Consider the following 8,888-nt stretch of genomic DNA (forward strand, 5'->3'; position numbering starts at 1 on the left):
GGCCCTGGTCTATAGTAGTGCCCTATATAGGGAATAGGGTTCTATAGGGCCCTGGTCTAAAGTAGTGCACTATATAGGGAATAGGGTTCTATAGGGCTCTGGTCTAAAGTAGTGCACTATATAGGGAATAGGGTCCCATAGGGCCCTGGTCTAAAGTAGTGCACTATATGGGGCTCTGGTCTAAAGTAGTGTACCATGTAGGGCATAGGGTGCCATTTGGGATTCAGTAACAGTGTCTCCCTCTAGTTGTTGACGTGATCGTCCTGGCGCATGCTGGGGGTATTGATCATGTTTCCACTCAGGTCTCCCTGATCTAACTACTATTGATTAACAGCGTCATCTTTAGATCTCTCATCTAGCGGCTCTGTTTTCAGACTGTTTCACTCATTTTGACCTCTGAAAACGGCTTGTTGTTGTTGTCGTTATGTGTCCTAAAACCATTACCCTATAAATAGTCTGCGTTTAAAGACCAGGTTACCTGGAAATTACGCAAATCATTTCCGGCACTCAGCAGCCATGGCAACAACAGTGGAGCAGAGAGAGAATTTTGGTTGAACAGAGAATGATGTTTGGCTTTTCACCAGCTGTTCCTCCGTACCAAGTCATGCCTTTATTATGGACGTAAAGGCAGACTTGTGTTTCTAGCTCCAACAGTACAGTAATAACCAGCAATATGCTTGTGTTTCTAGCTCCAACAGTAATACCTAGCAATATGCTTGTGTTTCTAGCTCCAACAGTAATACCCAGCAATATGCTTGTGTTTCTAGCTCCAACAGTAATACCCAGCAATATGCTTGTGTTTCTAGCTCCAACAGTAATACCTAGCAATATGCTTGTGTTTCTATCTCCAACAGTAATACCTAGCAATATGCTTGTGTTTCTAGCTCCAACAGTAATACCTAGCAATATGCTTGTGTTTCTAGCTCCAACAGTAATACCTAGCAATATGCTTGTGTTTCTAGCTCCAACAGTAATACCTAGCAATATGCTTGTGTTTCTAGCTCCAACAGTAATACCTAGCAATATGCTTGTGTTTCTAGCTCCAACAGTAATACCCAGCAATATGCTTGTGTTTCTAGCTCCAACAGTAATACCCAGCAATATGCTTGTGTTTCTAGCTCCAACAGTAATACCCAGCAATATGCTTGTGTTTCTAGCTCCAACAGTAATACCTAGCAATATGCTTGTGTTTCTAGCTCCAACAGTAATACCCAGCAATATGCTTGTGTTTCTAGCTCCAACAGTAATACCCAGCAATATGCTTGTGTTTCTAGCTCCAACAGTAATACCTAGCAATATGCTTGTGTTTCTAGCTCCAACAGTAATACCTAGCAATATGCTTGTGTTTCTATCTCCAACAGTAATACCTAGCAATATGCTTGTGTTTCTAGCTCCAACAGTAATACCTAGCAATATGCTTGTGTTTCTAGCTCCAACAGTAATACCTAGCAATATGCTTGTGTTTCTAGCTCCAACAGTAATACCTAGCAATATGCTTGTGTTTCTAGCTCCAACAGTAATACCTAGCAATATGCTTGTGTTTCTAGCTCCAACAGTAATACCCAGCAATATGCTTGTGTTTCTAGCTCCAACAGTAATACCCAGCAATATGCTTGTGTTTCTAGCTCCAACAGTAATACCCAGCAATATGCTTGTGTTTCTAGCTCCAACAGTAATACCTAGCAATATGCTTGTGTTTCTAGCTCCAACAGTAATACCCAGCAATATGCTTGTGTTTCTAGCTCCAACAGTAATACCCAGCAATATGCTTGTGTTTCTAGCTCCAACAGTAATACCTAGCAATATGCTTGTGTTTCTAGCTCCAACAGTAATACCCAGCAATATGCTTGTGTTTCTAGCTCCGTCAGTAATACCTAGCAATATGCTTGTGTTTCTAGCTCCAACAGTAATACCCAGCAATAGGCTTGTGTTTCTAGCTCCAACAGTAATACCTAGTAATATGCTTGTGTTTCTAGCTCCAACAGTACAGTAATACCCAGCAATATGCTTGTGTTTCTAGCTCCAACAGTAATACCCAGCAATATGCTTGTGTTTCTGGCTCCAACAGTAATACCTAGCAATATGCTTGTGTTTCTAGCTCCAACAGTACAGTAATACCTAGCAATATGCTTGTGTTTCTAGCTCCAACAGTAATACCTAGCAATATGCTTGTGTTTCTAGCTCCAACAGTAATACCTAGCAATATGCTTGTGTTTCTAGCTCCAACAGTAATACCTAGCAATATGCTTGTGTTTCTAGCTCCAACAGTAATACCTAGCAATATGCTTGTGTTTCTAGCTCCAACAGTAATACTTAGCAATATGCTTGTGTTTCTAGCTCCAACAGTAATACCTAGCAATATGCTTGTGTTTCTAGCTCCAACAGTAATACCTAGCAATATGCTTGTGTTTCTCGCTCCAACAGTAATACCTAGCAATATGCTTGTGTTTCTAGCTCCAACAGTGCAGTAATACCTAGCAATATGCTTGTGTTTCTAGCTCCAACAGTAATACCTAGCAATATGCTTGTGTTTCTAGCTCCAACAGTAATACCTAGCAATATGCTTGTGTTTCTAGCTCCAACAGTAATACTTAGCAATATGCTTGTGTTTCTAGCTCCAACAGTAATACCTAGCAATATGCTTGTGTTTCTAGCTCCAACAGTAATACCTAGCAATATGCTTGTGTTTCTAGCTCCAACAGTAATACCTAGCAATATGCTTGTGTTTCTAGCTCCAACAGTAATACCCAGCAATATGCTTGTGTTTCTAGCTCCAACAGTGCAGTAATACCTAGCAATATGCTTGTGTTTCTAGCTCCAACAGTAATACCTAGCAATATGCTTGTGTTTCTAGCTCCAACAGTACAGTAATACCTAGCAATATGCTTGTGTTTCTAGCTCTAACAGTAATACCTAGCAATATGCTTGTGTTTCTAGCTCCAACAGTAATACCTAGCAATATGCTTGTGTTTCTAGCTCCAACAGTACAGTAATACCCAGCAATATGCTTGTGTTTCTAGCTCCAACAGTAATACCTAGCAATATGCTTGTGTTTCTATCTCCAACAGTAATACCTAGCAATATGCTTGTGTTTCTAGCTCCAACAGTAATACCTAGCAATATGCTTGTGTTTCTAGCTCCAACAGTAATACCTAGCAATATGCTTGTGTTTCTAGCTCCAACAGTAATACTTAGCAATATGCTTGTGTTTCTAGCTCCAACAGTAATACCTAGCAATATGCTTGTGTTTCTAGCTCCAACAGTAATACCTAGCAATATGCTTGTGTTTCTAGCTCCAACAGTAATACCCAGCAATATGCTTGTGTTTCTAGCTCCAACAGTGCAGTAATACCTAGCAATATGCTTGTGTTTCTAGCTCCAACAGTAATACCTAGCAATATGCTTGTGTTTCTGGCTCCAACAGTACAGTAATACCTAGCAATATGCTTGTGTTTCTAGCTCTAACAGTAATACCTAGCAATATGCTTGTGTTTCTAGCTCCAACAGTAATACCTAGCAATATGCTTGTGTTTCTAGCTCCAACAGTACAGTAATACCCAGCAATATGCTTGTGTTTCTAGCTCCAACAGTAATACCTAGCAATATGCTTGTGTTTCTAGCTCCAACAGTAATACCTAGCAATATGCTTGTGTTTCTAGCTCCAACAGTAATACCCAGCAATATGCTTGTGTTTCTAGCTCCAACAGTAATACCTAGCAATATGCTTGTGTTTCTAGCTCCATCAGTAATACCTAGCAATATGCTTGTGTTTCTAGCTCCAACAGTAATACCCAGCAATATGCTTGTGTTTCTAGCTCCATCAGTAATACCTAGCAATATGCTTGTGTTTCTAGCTCCAACAGTAATACCTAGCAATATGCTTGTGTTTCTAGCTCCAACAGTAATACCTAGCAATATGCTTGTGTTTCTAGCTCCAACAGTAATACCTAGCAATATGCTTGTGTTTCTAGCAATAGATAACAATACACACGTAATCCACAAAACAAAAAATATATAGAGTTTAAGTCGGAAGTTTACATCCACTGAGGTTGGAGTCATTAAAACTCGTTTTTCAACCACTCCACAAATTTCTTGTTAACAAACTATAGTTTTGGCAAGTCGGTTAGGACATCTACTTTGTACATGACTCAAGTAATTTTTCCAACAATTGTTTACAGACAGATTATTTCACTTATAATCACAATTCCAGTGATTCAGAAGTTTACATACATTAAGTTGACTGTGTCTTTAAACAGCTTGGAAAATTCCAGAAAATGATGTCATGGCTTTAGAAGTTTCTGATAGGCCAATTGACATAATTTGAGTCAATTGGAGGTGTACCTGTGGATGTATTTCAAGGCCTACCTTCAAACTCAGTGCCTCTGCTTGACATCATGGGAAAATCAAAAGAAATCAGCCAAGACCTCAGAAAAAAAAATTGTAGACCTCCACAAGTCTGGTTCAACCTTGGGAGCAATTTCCAAATGCCTGAAGGGACCACGTTCATCTGTACAAACAATAGTACGCAAGTATAAACACCATGGGACCACGCAGCCGTCATACCGCTCAGGACGGAGATGCGTTCTGTCTCCTAGAGATGAACATACTTTGGTGCGAAAAGTGCAAATCAATCCCAGAACAACAGCAAAGAACCTTGTAAAGATGCTGGAGGAAACAGGTACAAAAGGATCCACACTAAAACGAGTCCTATATCGACATAACCTGAAAGGTCGCTCAGCAAGGAAGAAGCCACTGCTCCAAAACCGCCATAAAAAAAGCCAGACTACGGTTTGCAACTGCACATGGGGACAAAGATCGTACTTTTTGGAGAAGTGTCCTCTGGTCTGATGAAACAAAAATATAACTGTTTGTCCATAATGACCATCGTTATGTTTGGAGGAGAAATCGGGGAGGCTTGCAAGCCCGAATAACACCATCCCAACCGCGAAGCACAGGGGTGGCAGCATCATGTTGTGGGGTGCTTTGCTGTAGGAGGGACTGGTTCACTTCACAAAATAGATGGTATCATGAGGCAGGAAAAGTATGTGGATATTTTGAAGCAACATCTCAAGACATCAGTCACGAAGTTAAAGCTCCAAATGGACAATGACCCCAAGCATACTTCCAAAGTTGTGTATACCATCAGTATTAGGGCTGATGGTTACAGTGGGTTACAGTATTAGGGCTGATGCTAACAGTGGATTACAGTATTAGGGCAGATGGTATCAGTGGGTTACAGTATTAGGGCTGATGGTGATAGTGGGTTACAGTATTAGGGCTGATGGTTACCGTGGGTTACAGTATTAGGGCTGATGATGACAGTGGGTTTCAGTATTAGGGCTGATGGTGACAGTGGGTTACAGTATTAGGGCTGATGGTGGCAGTGGGTTACAGTATTAGGGCTGATGGTTCCGTGGGTTACAGTATTAGGGCTGATGGTGACAGTGGGTTACAGTATTAGGGCTGATGATGACAGTGGGTTACAGTATTAGGGCTGATGGTGACAGTGGGTTACAGTATTAGGGCTGATGGTTCCGTGGGTTACAGTATTAGGGCTGATGGTGACAGTGGGTTACAGTATTAGGGCTGATGGTGACAGTGGGTTACAGTATTAGGGCTGATGATGACAGTGGGTTACAGTATTAGGGCTGATGGTGATAGTGGGTTACAGTATTAGGGCTGATGGTGACAGTGGGTTACAGTATTAGGGCTGATGGTGACAGTGGGTTACAGTATCAGGGCTGATGGTGATAGTGGGTTACAGTATTAGGGCTGATGGTGGCAGTGGGTTACAGTATTAGGGCTGATGGTGATAGTGGGTTACAGTATTAGGGCTGATGGTAACAGTGGGTTACAGTATTAGGGCTGATGTTGACAGTGGGTTACAGTATTAGGGCTGATGGTAAAATATGCCCGATGTTTTTGAAGGTGCTCAGCCACAGTTTAACTACTCCAGCCTTTCTGTCTATTGTCTCAGAGTTTGTCTTAGTCGCCCTAAACCAAGCCAACAGTGTTTACAGTCACCAAAAGACGCCTATGTTGTCCTGACTGTAGTCTTCTCTTTGTCTCTTCTCTCTCTCTCTCTCTCTCTCTCTCTCAGTGGCTCCAGGGAGCGACCGCCGTCACCACCCCCAGGGAGAGGACTCTGAAACGGGGGACAGATCCAGCTCACAGGCCCTCAGATCACAAGCAGCCACACGTCTACTGGCCTTGGTGTTGACTTCGCTACTAACGACACTTTACATGTACCGACCTAGCTGTTAACGTCATCCCTTCCAAACGCTTTCATTTCCTGTTATCTGTGGAAAGGAAAGGAAATGAAGAGGGACCCGTCTGAGGGGAAGAGGAGGGTAAAGAGAACCTCTAGACGTTCTAGAACTAGAACAGAACTGTGTCTGATGTTCTAGAAGGAGACGGGATGATGTCAGACAGGAAGAGGATATGACAATCATATATATACCTGACTATACCTGCCATTAAGTTTCACTAACAACCTAATACTGAGATATTTAACAAAGGCTAAAGTCTCTGGCCTGAAATACTCTCCTCCTCTTAAAACATTTTTTTATCATATAAAAAAGGGGAAAATAATGTCATTGTATTTCATTGATAATATAAACTACCGTTCAAAAAGTTTGGGGTCACTTAGAAATGTCCTTGTTTTTGAAAAAAAATAACAAAAAAAATTGTTCATTAAAGTAACATCAAATTTATTAGAAATACAGTGTAGACATTTGTTAATGTTGTAAATGACTATTGTAGCTGGAAACGGCTGATTTTTTATGGAATATCTACATAGGCGTTCAGAGGCCCATTATCAGCAACCATCACTCCTGTGTTCCAATGGCCCGTTGTGTTAGCTAATCCACGTTTATCATTTTAAAAGGATAATTGATCATTAGAAAACCCTTTTGCAATTATGTTAGCTCAGCTGAAAACTGTTGTTCTGATTAAAGAAGCAATAAAACTGGCCTTCTTTAGACTAGTTGAGTATCTGGAGCATCAGCATTTGTGGGTTCGATTACAGACTCAAAATGGCCAGAAACAAAGACCTTTCTTCTGAAACTCGTCAGTCTATTCTTATTCCATTCGAGAAATTGGCAAGAAACTGAAAATCTCGTACAACGCTGTGTACTACTCCCTTCACAGAACAGCGCAAACTGGCTCTAACCAGAATAGAAAGAGGAGTGGGAGGCCCCGGTGCACAACTGATCAAGAGGACAAGTACATTAGAGTGATTAGTTTGAGAAACAGACGCCTCACAAGTCCTCAACTGGCAGCGTCATTAAATAGTACCCACAAAACACCAGTCTCAACGTCAACAGTGAAGAGGCGACTCCGGGATGCTGGCCTTCATCATGTGGTGGTACCATGAACCCTGAGGTTCTCAATACACACACCTAGTCAATGGGTACGGTAGGTGGAAAACATTAACATTACAGTCAATGGGTACGGTAGGTGGAAAACATTAACATTACAGTCAATGGGTACGGTAGGTGGAAAACATTAACATTACAGTCAATGGGTACGGTAGGTGGAAAACATTAACATTACAGTCAATGGGTACGGTAGGTGGAAAACATTAACATTACAGTCAATGGGTACGGTAGGTGGAAAACATTAACATTACAGTCAATGGGTACGGTAGGTGGAAAACATTAACATTACAGTCAATGGGTACGGTAGGTGGAAAACATTAACATTACAGTCAATGGGTACGGTAGGTGGAAAACATTAACATTACAGTCAATGGGTACGGTAGGTGGAAAACATTAACATTACAGTCAATGGGTACGGTAGGTGGAAAACATTAACATTACAGTCAATGGGTACGGTAGGTGGAAAACATGAACATTACAGTCAATGGGTACGGTAGGTGGAAAACATTAACATTACAGTCAATGGGTACGGTAGGTGGAAAACAAAGTTGTGGGGTCCGGGCGTCCACTACAGAGGACATAGTTGTGGTGTCCACTACAGAGGACATAGTTGTGGGGTCCAGGTGTCCACTACAGAGGACATAGTTGTGGTGTCCAGGTGTCCACTACAGAGGACATAGTTGTGGCGTCCACTACAGAGGACATAGTTGTGGGGTCCAGGTGTCCACTACAGAGGACATAGTTGTGGTGTCCACTACAGAGGACATAGTTGTGGGGTCCAGGTGTCCACTACAGAGGACATAGTTGTGGGGTCCAGGCGTCCACTACAGAGGACATAGTTGTGGTGTCCACTACAGAGGACATAGTTGTGGTGTCCACTACAGAGGACATAGTTGTGGTGTCCAGGCGTCCACTACAGAGGACATAGTTGTGGTGTCTACTACAGAGGACATAGTTGTGGCGTCCACTACAGAGGACATAGTTGTGGCGTCCAGGTGTCCACTACGGAGGACATAGTTGTGGTGTCCACTACAGAGGACATAGTTGTGGCGTCCAGGTGTCCACTACAGAGGACATAGTTGTGGCGTCCAGGTGTCCACTACGGAGGACATAGTTGTGGCGTCCAGGTGTCCACTACAGAGGACATAGTTGTGGCGTTCCAGGTGTCCACTACAGAGGACATAGTTGTGGCGTCCAGGTGTCCACTACAGAGGACATAGTTGTGGCGTCCAGGTGTCCACTACGGAGGACATAGTTGTGGCGTCCAGGTGTCCACTACGGAGGACATAGTTGTGGCGTCCAGGTGTCCACTACGGAGGACATAGTTGTGGCGTCCAGGTGTCCACTACGGAGGACATAGTTGTGGCGTCCAGGTGTCCACTACGGAGGACATAGTTGTGGCGTCCAGGTGTCCACTACGGAGGACATTTCTTGATAAGTTCCTATTTGTTCCTGTTTCTTACAGTCCTGACAACTCACCAAACTATTCCTGAGATATTCACTTACTAG

At 42.5% G+C, this 8,888-nt stretch overlaps 1 long non-coding RNA gene across 1 annotated transcript in view; it reads left to right on the forward strand.

Moving 5' to 3' along the window:
- Positions 1-6,713, forward strand: part of LOC115184142 (uncharacterized) — a 58,568-nt gene extending 51,855 nt beyond the window's left edge. Inside the window, exon 2 of the long non-coding RNA XR_003874202.1 lies at positions 6,101-6,713. This is a non-coding gene — a long non-coding RNA (uncharacterized LOC115184142). The remainder of the gene's footprint in view (positions 1-6,100) is intronic.
- The last annotated feature ends 2,175 nt before the right edge of the window (positions 6,714-8,888 follow it).

Source organism: Salmo trutta, unplaced genomic scaffold, assembly GCF_901001165.1.
Source record: "Salmo trutta unplaced genomic scaffold, fSalTru1.1, whole genome shotgun sequence".
NCBI classification, from domain to species: Eukaryota; Metazoa; Chordata; class Actinopteri; order Salmoniformes; family Salmonidae; genus Salmo; species Salmo trutta.